Source organism: Trachypithecus francoisi, unplaced genomic scaffold (assembly GCF_009764315.1).
Source record: "Trachypithecus francoisi isolate TF-2019V2 unplaced genomic scaffold, Tfra_2.0 Lachesis_group5, whole genome shotgun sequence".
Classification (NCBI taxonomy): domain Eukaryota; kingdom Metazoa; phylum Chordata; class Mammalia; order Primates; family Cercopithecidae; genus Trachypithecus; species Trachypithecus francoisi.
In genome coordinates this window covers 102429950-102453864 of record NW_022681470.1, presented here as the reverse complement: position 1 = coordinate 102453864, position 23915 = coordinate 102429950, and the positions used below count along the sequence as shown (strand labels likewise).

The following is a 23915-nucleotide window of genomic DNA, read 5'->3' as shown; positions in this document are numbered from 1 at the left end:
CCTTAATATTTCTTCCCCTGCCTCCATTTTATTTTCCCAGTCACAAGCTGACATTTTAACATTACTAATGCTAAATTGTGGTACATTGTCAGGACGTTTTTTAATTTGGTATTTTTGCTCACCTGGCTCCAATTCTAAAAAGAGTTCACCTTTTGATAACAAAAAAAAAAAGGGATATGAGCATTATGGATGTTGAGGAGATCATGACCCAGATGATTGGCAGGGTCCCGAGGGCATATAAGAAACATATGGGACGTATTGAACGTGTCATGCTTAGAGCCTGTGGCGGGGGAGCCGAAGCCGACGAAACGGTAAGGTGTAGGTCTGAACTTAAAACATGGGATTGTTTTATTAGACACACCCACCATGCTAATCTTTTATTACTTTAAGGAATGGAGTTTCTAAATAAGGTGGGATTTATCAAAGGAATAGTCATGCCTGTGTCAAAACAGTTTTAAGCTCATGGTTTATTGTTATGTTAATCTCTCCCAGTTTGTTTGTCAGGGTAGAGTATTCAAAGGGGTGAAACCCCTGTATTTCCTCAGAGCATCCCTAGTCTTCCTAAATTGCATTCTCTGGCCTTTTCTTTCTCTTCAGCCTAAAGCAATCCCTCCTGAGGCATCCCAGTCTTTTACAGTAGCAACAAACTTGGAGGAAAGAGTTCTCAGACTGAGCGAGCTTAAAGTCTTTCTGGGACTGAGAGGTTTGAGAAGTTAATTGCTTTAGCTGTAAATGCATAACTCAGGCAATCTTCTTTTTCCTTCTTTATCATAATGTGAGATAACTGTTCAGATAAGTTAACTAGTTCATTAGTTCTGGCTGTGGCCTAATTTGTCAAGTGGTGTTTTACAAGGGTGGCTAAATCATCATCCAGTCTGTTTAAGAAATTTTCATTTAGTAATATATCAGTTTTGGTGTTTTCAAACAATCAGCTGACATCCTGCAATATTGTCTTAAAGTTTTATCAGAACATATGAAATAATCTAAAACTGATTCATTTGGGTTCTGGCAGCACTGTTGGATTTTATTCCAATCCACAACCCTTTGGAACACTGAAGGACTAATATTTAACAGAGTGGTCGCTTGTTCCCATGCGTCTTTACACTCGTCTTCTGGATTTGTGGAGCCTGATTATTGTGGCTTTATTGGGCCTTCAGGGGTCAAATCTGCTATAGGGTCTGACCATTGTGCTTTTTCCAGCCATTCCTTAGCTTTAGCTTCTGAGACCAACATGCGGACTAGCTGATAATGGTCTGAATGACCTTCTTCATAGGTTCTGATAATAAACTCAACTTCTCGGGCAAACCCAGTTGGATCTTTATGGGGTCAGGAAATTCTTTATGCCTCGTAATTCAGCCTTTGACTAGGGTTGGTAGACAATTGCTGGGGTTCCCCTACCTGTTACTGGTTGTTCCCAAAATGAGTAAATCATGAAAGAAATCCCTGCGGGGTCCCACTTCCCCACATCTTCCAGATGAGACTCTGCCATTGGGGATGTCAGGGAATCGTCAGCGGGTGGGGTCCACGGAGTCAGATTCCTGACTCTGTCTTCTGTTGAGCAAGCGTTAAACATGCTGGGGAAGGTGAGGACAGATCTGGCCTGGGAAGCTCAGAGAGGTCAGGGTAGAGTGGGAGTGTAGGTGGAGGTGGGGAAGGTGCCAAAGGGGAATTAGTGCATCCCGAGGATTTCCTTAAGAGAGAGAAAATATTAGAGAGTTCTTTTTTTTTTTTTTTTTTTTTTTTGAGACGGAGTCTCGCTCTCCCGGGCTGGAGTGCAGTGGCCGGATCTCAGCTCACTGCAAGCTCCGCCTCCCGGGTTTACGCCATTCTCCTGCCTCAGCCTCCCGAGTAGCTGGGACTACAGGCGCCTGCCAACTCGCCCGGCTAGATTTTTGTATTTTTTTTAGTAGAGACGGGGTTTCACCGTGTTAGCCAGGATGGTCTCGATCTCCTGACCTCGTGATCCGCCCGTCTCGGCCTCCCAAAGTGCTGGGATTACAGGCTTGAGCCACCGCGCCCGGCCTAGAGAGTTCTTTATTAGCATTCCCAAGTTGTTTGTTCACCTCCTGTGGGGAGATGAGGTGGTCTTCCCCTCTTTTGTTACTTTCTAGATACCCCTGAAAATAGTTCTCCCATTCTGGTTGTTTGCTATTTGTGTCTGCGTTTCCATAGTGGTTCACAGGTACACTGATTTGGGCATCTCAAAAGATTCCCATTTAGGCCATTGTAACTTAGAATCTGCTTTAGTTACAGTGGTCTACTCGCTTAAATATTTGCGTGATGATTTGCCATAAGTATTTTGCATATACCTAGCTAGAGTTCCTAAAGGGGGAACTTTATGTTTCGCAGCTGCTGGGATCTTAGAGGTCTCGTTCACCATAATTTAGAGTTCATCTTTAAATTTGACCAAGCTGGAACATGTGTCGGGCACAAAATGTGCTCCATGCAGACCTAACTTTTCAGAGCCATTAACCCCTGACCCAGGTTGGTCCACCTGTGTCATGGCTACCTGGCACAATGTGTCAGGGGCTCAAGGTGCAGGAGGGATCACTTCCTTCTATGCACCTGCCGGCTGAGATTAGACCCTAAGCATGTTCTTCTGAGGGGGAAACCTACTTAGAGCCACTGCACATCTTAGGGAGCATTTTTCTCAAGACACCCTCACATGATTCTCAGTCACCTGAGAATGCCTCGAAAGGCTGAGGGGAGCAAGGTGCTCTATTTCTTCATAGTGGAAGATTCCACACTCATGAGCCAGAGGGTTCAGAGTTGGTCAAATCCGACAGGAGAAAGGACTGAAATACAAACACACACACACAAACAGAAACAAACAACAAAACAGTTAAGCAAAACTAACAATGATCACACTGAGCGCTCTAAGTGTGAGCAGGAAATTAACACCAGCTGGTTGTTAATGTTAATTTTAGTCATTTAAAAGAATTGATAAGACACAGTCCCAAACCAGTTTCATACCTAGTGATGGGGTCCAAGCTGGAGACCACGCTCCACTGATGCAGAAGCAGATGAGCTCACCTTCCTTGATGGAAGCGAGTAGAAAAACTACCACAAAAAAGGGGAGTTGTTTTAACAGCAAATAAACCTCAGACCCCCTAACTGAAAAGGGATCCCAGCAGGAAAGAGTTCCCTGACTTCGGCAAATCATCCTGTCAGTTTGGGATATAAAGTGCCCAAGCAGGTACCAAGCACCAAGAGGCAAATTGCCACAGGTTAGGTCACTTTCACTCAGGATCCCTCCATGGTTACCAGCTGTCAATTGAGGAAAATGATGAGACAAGTCTCAATCATTTTAGCAGGTTCATTTGTCAAAGTTAAGGACAGACCCAGGAGACAGGTCTATGCCGTTCTCTGTAGACGATTTTGAGTGCTCCAAATTCAAAGGGGGGAAAGAGTGGGATATTGAGAAGCACACAGTTTTTATGTAAGGGGAGGATAGGGAAAAATAGCCATTCATGCCCTTGTCTGGCTCAGTGAATCTGCATTTTTTATATAAGATGACATAAAAGAGGCAGAGGGAAAATGCAGGGAATCTGCATTGTGCATAAGGTAAGACGGAAAACACTGGGTAGGGGAACAACCAGATATGCATTTGTGTCTGGCAGCCCGGGTGACTGCCCCTGTAAAGATAAGTTACCAATTTGCATTGCGATGATGAAGTTTTAACAGCTAACTAGAAATTTTCTTGTGGGCAAAATATGGGGCAGGGAAGGGGAGTGGGGATGTGGCTTTTCATCTTGTACCCATCTTATTTAGGCACCAAAAGGGAGAGGCAGGTTTGCATGACCCAGTTCCCAGCTTGACTTTTCCCTTTGGCTAAATGAGTGTGGGGTCCCAAAATTTAATTTTCTTTCACAAATCTATGAGGTGAGGGTGACTATTCTCATTTTATCAGTGAGGAAACTTGTTCACAGTCACACTGATTAGTGACTAAGCCTTCTACCAGGGAGTCGGCCTTGAAAGTCCTTATCTTTCCGCTGAATCACACAGCCTGAACTGGTCTTGTCAGTGGTACAGCAGAGCACTGGAGCAGGGAGTGCTGATTCTTGGGAGAGCCCCAGCTCACTTGGTTTACCTCTTTTTGCCCAGTCCCATGCAGGGGACTCTCTAGAATCCAGAAGATTCCCTGAGGGGCATCTGGAAGGGCTTGCATGCCTTACTAGATGGGCCTGAGCAGGGGAGAGAAGCAAAAATGCATCCAGCCTCCACCAATTTCAGTGCTAATTTCCTTGAAGGTCTCTACAACACACCTGGCTATACGTGTGTTGGCCATTCAGGTCATTTGTAACCCTACATTTTACCCTTTAAAATTACACAATGAAGCCACACCATGGGTTCCTGGGCAAGTAAAGGGAACAAGCGTGAATTTCCCCGAAAATGTACCTTCTATTCAGCCCAAGAAGTGGAAGTCTATTATCCCACATCCCCAGATTTAACTGCCTCTCTCTCATTTCTCCTTGTCTTCTTTAAATCACATCCTTTCTTCCTTTATTCTTCCATTTCTTTAGCCTCTTTCCTTACCTCTATCTCCCCTTTAATCACTGGCCCTCTCATTCTTCTCAATTTCCATGAGAAGAGGAGACCAATCAAGACAAATGTGGGGACTTCAATGATGATGTAGTCATTAACCAACCAAAGAAGCAATAGTTTAAACACACACACACACACACACACACACAGTCAGGGGCATCAGGGACAGAAGTGAACTGAAGCAGACGAGGAAGTTGCTGTGGGTCCAGAGTGTGGGGATGGAAAGCTGTCTCCCTGTGTACCTGGGTGTGACAGCAATGAAGTGAGTCACATCCAACATCAAAACGGCTTCTTTCTTTCACAGAAAATTTACAGATCGTTAATCAGCTGAATTTGATTACTGCAAAGGAGATAGTTTCAGTGTTCGGTCTGAAGGGAAAAAGGAAAAACATTCTGGCCCAGATGAACAAGTTTCCACCACCTCGAAAACCCCAAAGAACAGAAGATCAGCACCAGCATCAGGACGGAGTGACCCCAGGCAGTGGGGTAAGGTGAAAAATGGAAGGAACACTCATTTTTCCCTGGCCACTGCACAAAATACAAGAGCAGCATCTGTCCAGCTCTTGTAAGGTATTCACACCATCCGTATATTAATGACAAACAGCATGAGAAGGATAGGAGGGTGGTGGAATCTGGGGCAAGAGCCCTTCCCCCTTGTATTTCAGCCTAGTGAAACCCCACACCTATAAAACCACCAGAGCAATTTTCACAGGGAAGGGAAGGAAAAGGACATATCTCCAACAGGCAGCAAGGGGTGTTCAAAGAAAGAGACGAGGGAATCGGATGGGCCAGCAGTCTCAACTGAACAAGCAAAAGGCCTTGGAGTGTTGTAGCCAACAAAATGTGCCATCCCTTCTTATACCTGAGGGTGCCAGGTGGGCAGAGCTCCTGCACCAAGTTCCGCTGCACCTCATGCGATGCACCACACGGGGATGTCAAAGGCTCAGAGGGAAGAACAAGGAAACCTGACCTGGTGGGGACTTTTGGGTCCTTTTCTCCACCTAGGTGGCTCTGCAGGGTACCTGGCAAGGGAATGAATGAACCCTCAGGCAAGTACTCAGCCACCGGCCTAAGGGCGAGGTGTACATGAGTACAGAGAAGGGAGCTAAGCTGAAGTCACTGGGAAAAGCCACAGGAACCCATGGGGCTTGAATGAAGACTTGGATTCCTGGGTCCAGGCAGGGAGCACAGCCTGGGCAGTGGTGTAGAGGAGGATGAGGGGCATGAGGAGCTCCCTGCCCCCATCTTCTAGGAAGCTTGTACAGAGGGCAGATGAGGGAGCTCAGGTGCAAGAGTCAGTCACAGACCCAATAGGCAGGGTCCAAGGACTGGGGTGGGGCGTGGAGCCCACGATGGCCTAGTGAGAACTGGCAGGAAAGTGGCCAGAGGCCAACTCTTACGTGAAATCTCTTGATTTCTAAATGTTAATGACTAACTGTAAATTGGAAAAAACAGTGTGAAGACCTGTTGCAGGAGGGGGATGCATGGGGTAGTGTTCAAACTGTGTGTGTAGTATTTTACACCTTAAAAAGTGGGTGGACAGGTGTCAGCAGCAAATCTGTTCATTCTTAGTGATATGTCCCAAATACACATTATTATACCATATTCTCATATTTTCTGTGTGTGTATCATAGGTTATAATTTTTTTAATAAATTAAACTTTGTGGGGGGAAAAGCATGCAAACTAACAAAACAAGTCTGCAGGCTGGACCCAGGCCTAATACTTCCAATTTTCCATTTCTGCTCCCAGTTTAGTGGTCCAGCTGGGGAGCTAAAATATGAGACATGTTAGGTGCTGTGCACAGTAAATGTGCAGAGTGCCATAAGAAAGGAAAGTGCTTCCAGAGGATTTATTCCCATAGGGGATTCATAGGGTCCTTGCATTTAGGCAAGGATGACCTCACCCACAGCCTTGGCAACACCAGTAGAGGCAGGGATGATGTTCTGGAGAGACCCGTGACCATCATGCCACAGCTTCCCAGAGGTGCCATCCAAAGTCTTCTGAGTGGCAGTGATGGTGTATACTGTGGTCACGAGTCCTTCCACGATACCAAAATTGTCATGGATGACCTTGGACAGGGGTGCTCTGCAGTTGGTCAGACAGGAGTCATTGATGATGATCTTGAACCTGTTGTCATACTTCTCATGGTTCACATCCATCAGAAACCTGGGGACATTAGCACTGGGGGCAGAGATGATGGCCCTTTTGACTCCCCTCTGGAAGTGAGCCCCAACTTCTCCATGGTAGTGAAGACACTGATGGACTCCACAAGGTACTCAGTGACAGTATTGCCATATTTGATTTTGGTAGGATCTAGCTTTCCATTGATGACAAGCTTCCCATTCTCAGCCTTGACGGTGCCATGGAATTTGCCATGGGTGGAATCATACTGGAACATGTAGGCCATGTAGTTGAGCTAAATTAAGGGGTCATTGATGGCGACAATATCCACTTTACCAGAGTTAAAAGTAGCCCTGGTGACCAGACACCCAATACAGCCAAATCCATTTATTCAGGCCCTCAGCTTCACCAGGTTGTCTCAGGGATGTGGTTGGAGCAAAACAGGACAATGTGGCTGCCTGTGGAACAGGAAGAGAGAACTAGCTACAGCATATTATTTAACACATGGTTATCATATCAAGAAAGTCTTCAAAAACTCTGATGCCAATAGGGTATGGCTCAGATGGGCATCACTTTACACAGCATGCTGAAATTCCCTGAGCATGTAGACAATTCAGTTGTCTCAGTATCACTTGTTTAAAAGACCATCCTTTTCCTTCATTGAATTTACTTTTGTCAAAATCACGTGACCATAAGACTATAGGCCATTAACTCACACATAAGCAAAAATTCCCTCAAAATGGATTATAGGTCTAAATGTAAGGGCTAAATTATGCACATCTTAGAAGAAAGCACAGATTAACATATTCATGATCTTGAATTAGGCAAAACCCCAACTTTTCCTGGTAAAAGGGAAAAAGTTTAAAAATGAGACATGATCAAAACTAAAAATGTTTGCATTTTGAAAGACATCAATAAGAAAATGAAAAGATAAGCTACAGACTAAGAAAACAATTTCAAATCACGTATTTGATAAAGACTTGTATCCAGAATATAAAATACACTTACAATTAAACAGCAAACAGATGCCTAACCCAGTTTTAAAATGGGGAAGATATTTGAATAGCACTTCATCGAAAAGATATAAGAATGGCCAATAAAACACATGAAAAGATGGTCAGCATCATCAGTCAGCAGGGAAATGCAAATCAAAACTACAATGTGACACCACTTCTTACCCACTAGAATGCTATAATACAAAAGAAAGACAGTAACAATTAGAGGAAGTGAAAAAACAATGATGTGAAAAATTGAAATACTCATGCATTGTTGATGGGACAGGCAGCCACACCAGAAAACAATTTGGCAGTTTCCTAAAACATTAAAGATACATTTACCATATGACTTAGCAGTGTCACTCCTACCTGTCTACCACAAAGAAATAAAAGTGTACGTCAACATGACACGTGAATGTGAATATTTATATCAGTTTTATTCATAATAGCCCAAAAAGTAGAAGCTCATTGAATATCTATCAACTGATAAGTGAATAAACTAATGGGAGCCATCCATACAATTTAAAGGGATTTGTCATCTAAAAGGAATGAAATATTGATACGTGCTACAACATAGATGAACCATAAAAGTATATTAAGCTAAGTGAAGGAAGATGGATACAAAGGACCACATATTATATGATTCCATTTATATGGTGTCCAGAAAATCAAATCTGTGGAGTCAGAAAACCAGTTATGGGCTTCCTAGAGCTGGGGGGTTTGGAATAAGGGGTGGCAACTGATGAGCATGAGGGATTCCTTAGGAATGATAGAAATGTTCCAAAACAGGACTGTGATGATGGTCACACAACTCTAAAATGTTACTAAAAATAATTGAACTGTGCCTTAAAACAGGTAAATGTTATGATATATCAATTATGCCTCAGTAAAATTGTTTAAAAATAAAGGAAAGTTGGTAGTTTGGCTCACATCAGTCTTGCCCTTTGTTTTATTTCTCATGTTCCTAAAGAAAGTGAGATATTTATTGGTTTAAAGAAAGCTTATATTTATTGGTTCCACTCAGAGACTCCAAGAGAGACACTGGTTGAAATCTATCAGCCTCCAGAACTCTCAACAGCTGAGGGAATGAGCGATACTGTCCTGAAGGAGATGAGGGCTACCTAAGGTGTACTCCAGCATCTGCTACAGCAGGCAAAGGCATGTGATGCACCTGGTTGGCCTCAGATAGTGCTCCACAAGTCTCAGCAAGACCCAGGGCCTGTAGCTAGTTCTGCTAGCTTCAGAGAACAAGCTGCTACATCTTGCAGAACAGGGTCAACCTTTCTAGGCAAGTGGGTTTGAAGCAGTGGTAGTCAGGTTCCAAGTATTAGATGAACGTCTACAATGTGGGAGGAGGGCAAGACCCAGCGGGGAGTTTCAAACCAAATCATTTGTAGAGTATTACTTCCAACAACTTCAGAAAGCATTATTTTCCAGGGCTTATGGCATTTTCACCAACATAGACCATATGCTGGACCATAAAACAAGTCTCAATATATATCCAAGGACCAAAATCATGCAGAGTATATGCTCTGGCCACAATAGGATTTAATTAGAAATCCATAACAATAAGATATCTAGAAGACTCCCAATCATAGAAAACAAGCAACATACGTTGAATAACACTTTGGTCATAGGCGAACTCACAAGAAAAAGTTCATTAACTGAGTGATGATGACCCAGTGCCTCAAAATGTCAGACACAGCTGACATAGTGCTTAGAGAGAGATTGACAACTTTAAATGCCTGTAGTGGAAATGACCAAAGGAGTAAAGTTAATTATCTATGCTTTCATCATAACAACCCTGAAAAAGAAGAGTAAAATAAACCCAAACTTAATAACTGTAAGCCAATTACGAAAATAATGAAAATCATGAAATATAAAAATGAACAAACAATAGAGAAAATCAGTAGTTAATTTTTCTGTACACCATGCACAAAACTAAATTTTAAAATGATTTTATATTTAAACATATATCCAGAACCATGGAGATCTTAGAAGAATAAATTATGAAAATATAGGAAATTGAAATAGAAAATGGGAATTCTGTGGGAATAAAAATCAGAAAGTAGTTGCCTCTGAGATTGATTGGGCGGAGGGCAGGGAAATAATAGGGAACGGTTGGAAAACACCTTTATGGAGGGAAGGAAATGGTCTATATCTTCGTTGAGTGGTACTTACATGGGCTTATATAACTGTCAAAGTTCATTGGCACTGAACACTTAAGATCTGGGCATTTTAATGCATATAAATTACACCTTGATTTTTTAAAACAGTGTTTTGGGGAGCTTATGGTAGTGGTACTGGGCAGTTGTCAGGCATAGACTACAGAAGCATTCACAGCATATTCATTTCAGGAATTTGCTGAGAATGGTTTTGCAGCCAAAAATACGGGATAAGTTCAAACATCTATGGTAAGAGTCATGGGGTCATACAACCGGAAATCCCCACTCTTGTGGTACAGGCCATATAATTGAGCGGTTATCACTAGATAGCTTACCTTCAGTGATGTTCTTTGTCTAGGAATCCAAAGCTCTCCAGGGGAAAATTGCAATTGAGGTTTTGGATATATTAGGTAGGAGAGAAAGTCACCTCATATAAAACTTAGTGATTGGAGCTGTCAACATTGCAAACTTCTAAACCTTGCAAGACAGGAGCAACATCTCAAATGATAGTCTGACAGAGGAGATAATGGGCAAATGTGGATTTCCTCTCAAATGTATTTACTGCGCAAGGTCAGAGTTCACATTGCACTTGAAGAGTTCTCCCAGTCTACTTTAACTTCACAGGTTGCAGATCCCAGAGAGCTGGTATCAACTGACCAGTGTCCTGTTAAGTCTAAACCCAAGACTCTTTATCACATTGCAGCCTTGAATTTCTCTTTTTCTCTTTCTGTTCCTGGGAGATTAAACTTCTCTTTCTGTTCCTGGCAGATAAAAGTTAAAGGTCACTGTTCTTCTGAGTAAAGGGATCCTGAAGGAGCAGAGAGCAATGAGTTTGTGGCAGGAGTTCATGGTGATAATGACTGAGCCAGAAGCCACACTGCACAAAGCTCCAGGCTTGCCTCAAAGGATGAGGCGACCAGCACCCTGACTACTCTGTTTAGCTATTAATAATCTAACTGATGGTTAGAGCTTTTTCATTTTCTTGCAGCTACTTCTGGTAATGGTGGGATATGGAATTTTTGCAAAAAAAAAAAATTGGGTGGAAGTAAAAAGGCATCTGTGTGAGTGTATAAATATCTGATCTCCCTTTTTAGGCCTCTCTAGGGTCACCATACAGTAAGATCTTCTCTCCAGCATCTTCTGTTTCCTGGCGAGTATTTCCTGCTACCTTGGATTGGCCATGATGGGCTGGAGCTGCCTTGTGACAGGAGCAGGAGGGTTTCTGGGTCAGAGGATCATCTGCTTGTTGGTGGAGGAGACAGAGCTGAAGGAGATCAGGGCCTTGGACAAGGCCTTCAGACCAAGACTGAGGGAGGAATTTTCTAGTAAGTAAACTTGAGTCATAGTTGTGTGGCTCCAGCTTAAACCCTGCATTGGTGTGGGGAGGTGGACCTTGTCTAGCAAGTTACGGAAAGTTGTAGCAAAATCTAGGCCAATCCCACATCCAAAGTCATTAAAAAGGAAACATTAAAGAGTACAAAATGTCATAGTGTGAAATATACTGAATGGGGTGTCCAGAGACTGGATTCTGGCCCTGACCCAGAACTTGAGAGGCAGCCACCTCAGCCTCCAGGCCTCTTTTCTTCTATTAAGAAAATCCCACATCTGTTCTCTTTCTTCTCTATAACTCTTTTATGTCTGAAGCTTTTTGTCTTGGCGATTGCTTTGCAACATTCACAAAGGACACCATTACCCTAAAGACCTCACCAGTGGGTCCTGCCTCTCTAGACTGCACTGGACTTTGTTTTGTTTGGAAGCCTCCTTAGGATTTTTAGTGAAGGGAAAATAAAAGGGAGTGAAGGTAAAGATGAGTGTGTAAGTGTTTGTGTGGTGTGTGTGTGTGTCAGAAAGAGAGAGAAAAAATGAGGAGGAGAGAGAATGAGAAAGTCAGTGAATGAATGAGAAAGAGAGAGAATAGGAGAGAGAGAGGGCATCAGTGAGAGGAAGAGAGTGTGCTCAAGTGCACAGTACAAAGCAGAGTCAGAGTAAGAGGCAGTATGAGGTTGGACATGCCTCATTTAGATTTCTTATAAATGGCTTTTTTAAAAAAAAAAAACAAAAAACATTTATGTCTGTTGCTCAATACCCCAAAGAAATTGATGGCAGAATTTGCTGTAGCAACTCCTTGTGCAAAAAAACCCCATGAGAAAAGTACAAAATGGGTCACATCTAACTGGACAATGAACCCATCAAGGTCTAGAAACATAAAGTTACTCACCAATGCCATCTGCCAATGTATAGCAGCGCTCAGGCCAGAGCTTCCTTCCAGAGGCTCCATCACTTGGCCATTGGGTTGATGCTTGGCAAAGTGGGTCTTCAGTCTCTCTCTTTGCCTCTCTGTGTGCCCCAAACCAATTCCCTGTCCACCTCCCCAGCCCAGGGGATTGGGGGGACTGTGTGTCTACACGGGTGCTCTGGCTGCCCAGAGGGTCCGCCCCTGCCCACAGAAAAGCTCCCACTTGACAGCACTCAGAGACCACACCCAACAATCTACTCTTCTTTCACTCTCCCAGAGAAGAGTGGCCTCTTCAAAAGTCCCATTTCCTCCACCTTCTGTTTTAATGGTGTCTTTGATAAATAAATATTAACATATGACCAATATTAAATGTTTGTAATCTTTATATCTCACCAATATTTGCGCTGTAACACCTGATACCGGAAAAAAAATAATGCACAGCCTAAGGGAACCGTTCACCTATGGTGAAAATTCAGAAGGTATAATGAATGGGTGGGGGCCTGCATGAAGATAAAAACAGAGAATCTATTCAGCGTTCTTTCTGTGTCAGGCACTGTGCTAAACATTTTGCATGTGTCGACTCATTTGCTCCTCATAACAACCCTACGAGATCGATTTTTTATCATCCTCCTTTCTTATAGACGAGGAGACAGTCAGAGAGAGGTTAATTAACTTGTTCGAGGTTCCACAGGTAGAATATGGTAAAGCTGGATTTGAACACACACAGTCTAGTGTAGCATCTGTGTGCTTAAGCAGTAGTTAGTCTAGCAGCTTCTAGAAGGAAGAAGCTATAGCTCCATCAACAAAGTCCCCTTTCCTGGTGCCTCTTGATCCCTGCAAACTCGTTTGCAAACAGTGCTTTTCTCCCCACTTTGGATTTCTTCCACTTTGAAATAGCAATCTCTTTGAGCCAGTCTGTCTGAAGTCGGCAGCAAAGGAGAAGCAGAGGAAGGCAGCAGAGAAGGGAGAAGAGGGGGAAATACAAACAGAGAAAATTCCACTCTCAGGCTGTTACCACCTTTTCCCCAGCAGCCTCTTCCCTGACTCCTCCCACTACAGGCCCTTCTTGGAGGTGCCTGACTATGGGAAGGGGCTGGGAGTAGACAAAACATGGCACAGGCATTAGGAGAGTAACTAGTCCCGCCTGTACCCCAGGAAGGAATTTCTCCAGCCTTGAGTTTTTCACTTGAATTTCACTCTTACAATTATTTGGCCTTTGTTGCCAATTTCAGTTAAACTGGCTCATTCCTACTCTTTCTCAGAAGAGTTGATTCTAAACAGCTAGTCCTGCACCTGGGGTACAGAGTACAAGGCTTGAGGTGAGGTGGGCCTGACCTTAGATCTGTCCTTTAACTTATCTGAGCCTCAGTTTCCTCACCAATAAAGTGGGACTCAAAATACCTACCTTACAAGATAGCTGTAAAAGGAAAGAAGCAAGCTGTGGGCTGTATGCAGATCATAAAGCACAAATGAGTGTAGAGTATTTATCTGAGCTCCATGTAGCATGGTGTTCATTTTGGGGCTAATTCTGGGTGACAACTTTACTGGCAGCATCACTTCCTGTGGATTTCAGAGAAACCTGAAGATATGGATGTTATATCCACTGCCCTTGGCTAGACACTAGACATCTGGGATGTTAGTTCATCGGTGGCTAACTCATTTTCAGCATTGCTATCTGCTTTTGATGATATTTGATAAGAGTTTTTCAATGAAATTCATCATTTACGCCCATCCTCAATTTCCTAGTAATGGCTCCACTCTCCTCCCAGTTGCCCAAGCAGGAAACCACAGGGGTGATTTTATCTTCTTTTCCTCTCAGCCCAGATCCAGTAGGTACCAGGACCTTCAAGGTAAGGTCTGACATTCATACCTGGTGTATCTCTCCCCTCCTCTGCTTCTACTGCTGGACTCTGGTTCCAGTCCTCATCTAAACATTGGCACAGACATTCTGATTAATCTCTTGATCACCTGGCTTTCTCATGTCACCTGTATCTGTCCATTTTATATCCTCAAGTCAAGGTTAACTTCCTATACTACAACTCTGCCTCTGTTTCTCTCTCTCTCTTTCTTTCTTTCTTTTTTCTTTTTCTTTTCTTTTCTTTTCTTTTCTTTTTTTTTTTTTTTGAGAAAGGGTCTTGCTCCACCCCCCAGACTGGAGTGCAGAGGTGCGATCTCAGCTCACTGCTACCTTCACCTCTTGGGCTGCATCCATCCTTCATCCATCTTTCTGCCTTAGCCTCCTGAGTAGCAAAGACTGTAGACAGATGCCATCACACAGGGCTAATTTTTGTACTTTTAGTAGAGACGGGGTTTCCCCAGGAGGTCCAGGCTGGTCTCGACCCTCCAGGCTCAAGCTATCCACCCACCTTGGCCTCCCAAAGTTCCAAAAATTGCTTATTTATATTTGCAATGCAAAACGAAATAGGCATGAGCCACCACACCTGGCCTGTTTCTCTTTTTATTCCAAATATCAATAAGCATTTTTCTTTGACATGATGCTGGAGACCCAAAATCATGATTCCATACGTGATTCCTCATTACCTACAAAATTAAATGAACTTTTTACCTTTTATACCCAACTCTCCACAATCACCCTAGGCTCCTTAAGAAATTTGGTGACTCTCCCATGACTCTAGCAATGCTTATATTCTAGGCACACCTGACAGCTCACTGCTCAGATTACTTTTCTGAAATGAGATATGGTAGAAACAGATGTTTGCTTTCCTAGTAAACTGCGACACATGCTGATTTCTGTGCCTTTGTTTGCTTGTTCTTTCTGTGGAATGTACACCCTCCACTCTAACACCCCGCTCTAACCGTCCTTGAACACCTACGTAACATCACCTTTATCAGAAAACTTCCCAACCAGATCCAGAAATCATTCCTATGACCTGACCTGTGTTCACACAGAGCTCCAGAACAAGACCAAGCTGACAGTGCTGGAAGGAGACATTCTGGATGAGCCATTTCTGAAGAGAGCCTGCCAGGATGTCTTGGTCATCATCCACACCGCCTGTATCATTGATGTCTTCGGTGTCCCTCACAGAGAGTCCATCATGAATGTCAATGTGAACGGTACGGTGGCCTGGGGAGGAGATGGACTAAGGTGGGGAAATGAGGATCAGAAAGAAGGGCAGGAAGGAAAGAGAAGTCTCTCCACTGAACACCTGCTGTGCTCTGGGCCAAGTGCCTTTGCTGATCACTACCAACTGGGGGAACTCAAGGCTGCTATTTTCAGTTTCATAGATGAGAAAACTAGGACTGAGCAAAGACAGGCAACTTGTCCAAAGTCCCACAGGTGAGTAAGTAAGTAGGAGAGTTCGACTTTAAACTCACTCCTGTGTGTGACTCCAAAGGCTGTGGAAGCTCCTTCTAATGTGGCCCCAGTCAAAAGTCAATTAATCTCTGACTTCAAACTCTTGAAATCCAGTTACCCCTTGGCTCCCCAGACCAGAATCAGACCTTCCAGGTGTCACCATAGTCATCATTTTGAACCTTGTGTGCAGGCTGATAAGAACATTCAGAGCCCTCCTGCCCACCTCAAAGAAGAAGTCCTCTCGAGAGAACTAGCAAAGCTGGTTCACAGAGGTCTGTCAGGACAGAATTATCCAGCACATGCCTTCCCACAATATTTTTTTTAACAATAAGAGTTTTCCAGTGTACCAGAATGCAATCTGTTCAGCTCACCACAGGGTCTGCTATTACATAGCTGTTTCCAGCCAGGTGCCCAAAGTGCACCCTCATTCAATCCTCATCCCTTAAATGCTTGGTGGTCTTTCTGAATTGTCACTTTCCAACCTACTTTAAATTCAGACACATTTCCTTAAGGAATCTACTAATGCACTCTCACTCTCTGATCTCCAGAGCCTCTTCAGTACTACAGCACCCCAACCCCCGGCCTGGCCCTCCACATTCAGTCTACTCAAACTCCTTTTCTTTCTTTTTTTTTTTTTTGACAGAGTTTCACTCTTGTCACCCAGGCTGGAGTGCAGTGGCGTGATCTCGGCTCACTGCAACCTCCGCCTCCCAGGTTCAAGTGATTCTCCTGCCTCAGCTTCCCAATGTAGCTGATATTACAGATGCCCACCACCCCACCAAGCTAATTTTTTTTCTTTTTGTATTTTTAGTAGAAATGGGGTTTCACCATGTTGGCCAGGCTGGTCTTGAATTCCCGATCTCAGGTGATCCACCCACCTCCGCCTCCCAAAGTGCTGGGATTACAGGCATGAGCCACCGCACCCAGCCTCAAACTCCTTTTCTAAAGCAACTAATTGCTTTTGAGTCGCCAGTGTCATCTCAAAAAATAAAAATAAAAAAAAAAACCCTTTCCAGTTGCTACTTACCCATACCTCTAAGTACCTCTACAGTGAAAGAAGGATGCTAAGAGTAACCAGTTTTTTTATTTTAATTCCTGCTCTCCTCAGCTCCATACAATAGGGGATATGAAATGACAGGGGAAGTGTTAGAGACATCTGTTTCCTAAAACCATTATCGAGGGGCGGAGCAAGATGGCCGAATAGGAACAGCTCCAGTCTCCAACTCCCAGCGCGAGTAACACAGAAGACCGGTGATTTCTGCATTTTCAACTGAGGTACTGGGGTCATCTCTCTAGGGAGTGCCGGACAATCGGTGCTGGTCAGCTGCTGCAGCCTGACCAGCGTGAGCTGAAGCAGGGCGAGGCATCGCCTCACCTGGAAGCGCAAGGGGGAAGGAAATCCGTTTTCCTAGCCAGGGGAACTGAGACACATAACACCTGGAAAATCGCGTAACTCCCACCCCAATACTGCGCTTTAAGGAAACAGGCACACCAGGAGAATATATCCCACACCTGGCCGGGAGGGTCCCACACCCACGGAGCCTCCCTCACTGCTAACACAGCCGTCTGCGGCGATCTATCCGCAAGGCAGCAGCGAGGCTGGGGGAGGGGCGCCCGCCATTGCTGAGGCTTAAGTAGGTAAACAAAGCCGCTGGGAAGCTCGAACTGGGTGGAGCTCACAGCAGCTCAAGGAAACCTGCCTGTCTCTGTAGACTCCACCTCTGGGGACAGCCCACAGCTGAGGTCCAATAGGGAAAGCAGCGGGGGCGGTGCAGAGGTGAACGACTCTGTCTGACAGCTTTGGGGAGAGCCGTGGATCTCCCAACGCGGAGGTTGAGATCCGAGAACGGACAGACTGCCTGCTCAGGTGGGTCCCTGACCCTGAGTAGCCTAGCTGGGAGACATCCCCCACTAGGGGCAGTCTGACACCCCACACCTCACAGGGTGGAGTCATCCCTGAGAGGAAACTTCCAAAGGAAGAATCAGACAGGTACACTCGCTGCTCAGCAATATTCTATCTTTGGCAACCTCTGCTGCTGATACCCAGGCAAACAGGGTCTGGAGTGGACCTCAAGCAATCTCCAACAGACCAACAGACAGTCCTTCTGACTGTCAGACGGAAAACTATCAAACAGGAAGGACACCTATACCAAAACCCCATCAGTACGTCACCATCATCAAAGACCAGAGACAGATAAAACCACAAAGATGGGGAAAAAGCAGGGCAGAAAAGCTGGAAATTCAAAAAATAAGAGCGCATCTCCCCCTGCAAAGGAGCGCAGCCATCGCCAGCAACGGATCAAAGCTGGTCAGAGAATGACTTTGACGAGATGAGAGAAGAAGGCTTCAGTCCATCAAACTTCTCAGAGCTAAAGGAGGAATTACGTACCCAGCGCAAAGAAACTAAAAATCTTGAAAAAAAAGTGGAAGAATTGACAGCTAGACTAATTAATGCAGAGAAGATCATAAACGAAATGACAGAGATGAAAACCATGACACGAGAAATACGTGACAAATGCACAAGCTTCAGTAACCGACTCGATCAACTGGAAGAAAGAGTATCAGCGATTGAGGATCAATGAATGAAATGAAGCGAGAAGAGAAACCAAAAGAAAAAAGAAGAAAAAGAAATGAACAAAGCCTGCAAGAAGTATGGGATTATGTAAAAAGACCAAATCTACGTCTGATTGGGGTGCCTGAAAGTGAGGGGGAAAATGGAACCAAGTTGGAAAACACTCTTCAGGATATCATCCAGGAGAACTTCCCCAACCTAGTAGGGCAGGCCAACATTCAAATTCAGGAAATACAGAGAACGCCACAAAGATACTCCTCCAGAAGAGCAACTCCAAGACACATAATTGCCAGATTCACCAAAGTTGAAATGAAGGAAAAAATCTTAAGGGCAGCCAGAGAGAAAGGTCGGGTTACCCACAAAGGGAAGCCCATCAGACTAACAGCAGATCTCTCGGCAGAAACTCTACAAGCCAGAAGAGAGTGGGGGCCAATATTCAACGTTCTTAAAGAAAAGAATTTTCAACCCAGAATTTCATATCCAGCCAAACTAAGTTTCATCAGTGAAGGAGAAATAAAATCCTAAAACCATTATCACTCCCAAGCTTAGAAAATACTTCACAATGTTGATTAATTCCCCCTTCAAGGCAAACTAACTCCAAATTTTCTCCCTCATTGGATTAATTTTTGAAAACATGAGACTGTCTCTCCAGAAATTCAAATTGCACAGGGACTTTAAATTGGGAGCCTCTTTCCCAGGGAACACACAATCAGGAAAAAAGTGTGGGTCTCCAGCATGTTCCCACAACCCACTGTTTGCTCCATGTCCAGAGATGGTCCTTGTGACAAAGTTTTATTAGTACTCAACAAAACGAGAAAAATATTAATAATTTCATGTATATTGAAGAGTGTATATTGCCTGCATACTATGTATTTGTGTGTGTATCATGTGAATTCTTCCACTACCCTTTTGTGCCTAAGAACTGGGACTATCCATACACTCAGAGTATTTTTAGATTTTAAATGATCTGTCTTTAATGGTATTGATGAAAAATCATAATTATTCAATGTCTACATGGCAAAACAAAAAGTGACAACCCAAGGTCATTTTCCAAAATTAAGGTACACACACACACAAACACCCACACACACACACATACATGAAACCCAAAAGTCTAAAAATTCTTGCTCTCCAGAACCCACATGTCAGTTTCTTTTCATCTTTGTGTTTTTCCTGTGGTTGTAGCGTGGCCCAGTGTTAGTCAGAGTCACAGAAGAATGTATCCCGAGTCTGTTACAACCACTGCACTTGGGAGTGAGGAGTGGGGCACATGGATCTGTGTATGTGGTTGGCCCCCCTTAGGGATATTTCCTGACACTGACAGCATGCTCTTTGTGGGCAGGTACTCAGCTCCTGTTGGAGGCCTGTGTCCAAGATAGTGTGCCAGTCTTCATCTACCCCAGAGCCCTAGAGGTAGCTGGGCCCAACTCCTACAAGGAAATCATCGAGAATGCCCATGAACGAGACTGTCTGGAAAACACATGGTCTGCTCCATAACCACACAGCAAAAAGCTCGCTGAGAAGGCTGTGCTGGCAGCTAATGGAAGGACTCTGAAAAATGGTGATACCTTTTACACTTGTGCCTTAAGACCCATGTATATCTATGGAGAAGGAAGCCCATTTCTTACTGCCAATATAAATGAGGCCCTGAACAACAATGGGATCCTGTCAAGTGTTGACAAGTTCTCCACAGTCAACCCAGTCTATATTGGCAACGTGGCCTGGGCCCACATTCTGGCCATGAGGGCCCTGCGGGACCCCAAGAAGGCCCTAAGTGTCCCAGGGCAGTTCTACTACATCTCAGATGACACATCTCACCAAAGATATGATAACCTTAATTACATCCTGAGCAAAGAGTTCAGCCTCCGCCTTGATTCCAGATGGAATCAAGGTAATGGATTGGTTTCCTGCTGGAAATAGTGAGCGTCCTGCTCAGGCCAATTTGCACCTATTGACCGCCCTTCAATCGTCACACAGTGAAATTGTCAAATAGCGTGTTCACCTTCTCTTACAAGAAGGCTCAGCGAGATCTGGCATATGAGCCGCTCTACAGCTGGGAGGAAGCCAAGCAGAAAACCGTGGAGTGGGTTGGTTCCCTTGTGGACCGGCACAAGGAGACCCTGAAGTCCAAGACTCAGTGATTTAAGGATGACAGAGATGTGCCTGTGGGTATTGTTAGGAGATGTCATCAAGCTCCACCCTCCTGGCTTCATACAGAAGGTGACAAGGGCAAAAGTCCAGGTCCTGCTGCCTCCCTTTCACACAATGCCCAACTTACTGTCTTCCTCATGTCATTAAAACCTGTCCATTCCCTGGCCCAACCAGAAGCTTTCTGTCCTAATCGTATAGCAGAGGACAGACAATGTAATTTGCTTTTTCCAAATCTCGGTGGCTGATTCTGAACAATTGTGGTCTCTTTTATCTTGAGGGTCTCTTTTAACTACCAGAACTCCATTTCTCCTCCTAAATGAGAAAGGATTTTTTTTCTTTTAAATCTCCTGTTTCTTCACACAGTTCAATGGAACAAGCAATAAATGTTTTAATGCTTAACCTGGAGGGAGATATGGTTTCTGTTAATACATACTTTCCTCCTTTCCCTTTCATTTCCAGGTATCACCATCTCCAACTTAGAAGAGTAGCATGAAACCGGGATTGTGGGGTGGGCAGAGTAGTGGGAGGGTCAGGAAGGGTGGTTGAAGGCTGAATAAGCTCTACCTTATTTCAGACATGTACAACATGAGCTACATATGACATATATTACCTGATTTAATACTCATCAGAAACCCGAGGCGCGGTGACTATTTCCATTTTATTGGTGAAGAAATTTGTTCATAGTCAACTGATTAGTGGCTAGGTCTGCTATCAGGAAATTGGCCAAGAAAGTCCCTATGTTTCCACCAAATCAAACAGCCTGAACTGGCCTTGTCAGTGGTACAGCAGAGCATTGGAGCATGGGGTGCCAATCCTTGGGAGAGCCCTAGCTTACTTGGGTTACCTCCTTCTTGCACAATCCCATGCAGGGGATTCTCTAGAACTCAGGAAATTCCCTGAGGAGCATCTGGAAGGGCTTGCATGCCTTACCAAATGGCCTTGAGCAGGTGAGAGCAAGCAAAAATGCATCCAGCCTCCACCAGCTTTAGTGCCAATTTCCTTGAAGGTCTCTAGGACACACCTGGCTATAAGTGTGTTGGCCATTCTGGTCATTAATAACCTTGCATTTCACCCTTTCAAATCACACAATGAAGCCACACCATGGGTTCCTGGGCAAGTAAAGGGAACAAGTGTGAACTTCTTCAAAATATAGCTCCTCTTCAGCTCAAAAAGCAGAATTGTACTATCCCACGTCCCCAGATTTAACTGCCTCTTCCTCTTTCTTTATCCTTCTCTCCTTTGAATCACATCCTTTCTTCCTTTATTCTTCCATCTCATTAGCCACTTTCTTTCCCTCCATCTCCCTTTTAGTCACTGGCCTCTTATTCTTCTCAACGTGCCTAAGAAGTGGAGATAAATCAGGACAAGTTTGGGGACTTCAATGATGACATAGTCAATAACCAACCAAAGAAGCAACAGTAAAAAACAAACAAACAAACAAACAAACAAAATGCAGTCTCAGGGACATCAGGGACAGTAGAATTGAAGCAGGTGAGGAGGTTGCTGTGGGGTCAGGGTGTGTGGAGGGGAAGCTGTCTCCCTCTGCACTTGGGTGTGACAGCAATGATGACAGTCACACCCAAGATCAAGATGGCTTCTTTCCTACACAGGAAATTTACACATCATTAATCAGTTGAATTTGATTATCACAAAGGATATAGTATCAGTGTTCGTTCTGACGGGAAAAGAGAAAAGCATTCTGGCCCAGATGAACAGGTTTCCACCACTTTCAAAACCCCAAGGAACCGATGATCAGCACTAGCATCAGGGCGGAGTGGCCCCAGGCAATGGGGTAAGGTGAAAAATGCAGCACTCCTCCTTCCCCGTCCTCTGCACAAAATGCCAAGAGCTAGCATCTGTCCAGCTCTTGAAAGGCATGCACACCATCCATATGTTAATGCAAAATTGTACGGGAGGGAAAGGAGGGTGGTAGAATCTGGGACAAGAGCCCTTCCTCCTTGTTCCTCAGCCTAGTGAAACCCCACACCTATGAACCACCGGAGCAATTTTCACAGGGAAGGAAAAGGAAAGGACATATCTCCATCGGGAGCAAGGAGTGATCGAAGAGAGACAAGGGAATCGGATGGCTAGCATTCTCAACTGAACAAGCATAGAGGCCTTGTTGTGTTGTAGCCAACAATATATGCCATCCCTTCTTACAGCTACAGGTGCCAGGTGGGCAGAGATCCTGCACCAAGCCCCACCGCACCTCACGTGATGCATCACACGGGAGCAGCAAAATCTCAGAGGGAAGAACAAGGAAACCAGACCCAGCGGGCACTTTTGGGTCTGTTTTCTTCACCTGGATGGCTCTGCAAGGTACCTAGCAAAGGAATAAATGAAAGCACAGGCAAGTGCTCAGCCACCGGCTTAAGAGCTAGGTGTATATGAGTACAGAGAATGGATCTGAGCTGAAGTCACTGGGAAAAGCCGCAAGAGCCCATGGGGCTTGAATGAGGCTTTGGATTCTTGGGTCCAGGAAGGGGGCACAGCCAGGGTAGTGGTTTGGAGGAGGACGAGCGGCATGAAGAGCCCCCTCAACTGCTGGGAAGCATGTACAGAGGGCAGATGAGGAGCTCAGGTGCAAGATTCAGCCACCGACCAGACAGGCAGGCTCTGAGGGCCTGGGTGGGGTGTGGAACCCACAGTGGTCTGCTGAAAACCGGCAGGAAAGTGGTGGGAGGCCAATTCTTATGTGAAATCTTTTGATTTCTAAATATTAGTTACTAACTCTAAATTTGAAAAAGCAGTGTGAAGACCAGCTTTAAGAGGGATGTGTGGGCTAGTGTTCAAACTGTACATGTAATATATTGTATCTCAAAAAGAGGGTGGCGAGGTGTCAGCAGCAAATCTGTTCATTCTTGGTGATGTCCCAAATATACATTATTATATCATATTTTCAAATTTTCTGTATGTTTAACACAGGTTTTTTTTTAATAAATTAAATTCTGTGGGGGAATAATATGCAAATTAACAAAACACATTCAAAGGCTGGACCCAGGCTTAAGGCCTCCGATTTTCCACTTCTGCTCCCAGTCTAGCAGTCCAGTGGGGGAGATAAAATACAAGATATGTTGGGTGCTGTGCACAGTAAATGTGCAGAGTGTCATAATAGAGGATAGTGCTTCCAGATGATCCATTCCCCTGGGGATTCATGGGGTCCTTGCATTTGGGCTGGATATCAAAAGATGGGTAGGATATCAAAAGATATCAACAGATAGGAATTGAGTGAACGTATTCCAGGCAGAAGCAATGCAGTCTGCAAAGACCCAGGTGGAAAATGGTCACTTTTAGACAACAATGACACCAGACTAGAGAGCACAAGGCCAGGGGAGAGCTGGAAGATGCACCTGGAAAGAAATGATGGGCACAGACCATGATCACCCATGGTCACCCCTGGAGACAAGCCGCCTCCTTCCTTCATCACCCTCAGAGTAGGAGTTCTGGGACCCCCCTTAGAGACGACTTGCCATTCAATTACTTCACATATAACGTGCCTCATGTTCTCTCAAAAACTGGACTCTATGGGAAAAGAAAGTCTCCTCTAGCTATGAATATTGATGGTGATGCTAAAAGCTGGGACATCGTTCACTATGCAATGGGAATTGTTCAGCTGTCCCTGGAAGATTATGATGGCAGTATTTTGTAGGAGGGACTGAAAGAGATGAAGAGGATACTTCAAGAATCTAGGTAAGAAATGAAGGCCTGATTTATGCGTTGGTAACAAAACTGAATACAGGGGCAACTGAGGCAGGTCCAAGACAGAATGACCTAGTTTAGACAGGACTGGGTGTGGGCACAGAACTCTCATGC

General features: G+C 44.4%; 2 pseudogenes across 1 annotated transcript; one reads left to right on the top strand and one right to left on the bottom strand.

Moving 5' to 3' along the window:
• The first annotated feature begins 283 nt into the window (after positions 1-283).
• Positions 284-20507, top strand: LOC117074255 (annotated as a pseudogene). Its single transcript, XR_004433536.1, has 5 exons — positions 284-311; positions 4850-5115; positions 10922-11152; positions 14974-15138; positions 19294-20507. The product of XR_004433536.1 is annotated as a 3 beta-hydroxysteroid dehydrogenase/Delta 5-->4-isomerase type 1-like (transcript).
• LOC117074148 lies at positions 6430-7064 on the bottom strand (annotated as a pseudogene).
• Positions 20508-23915: the final 3408 nt, after the last annotated feature.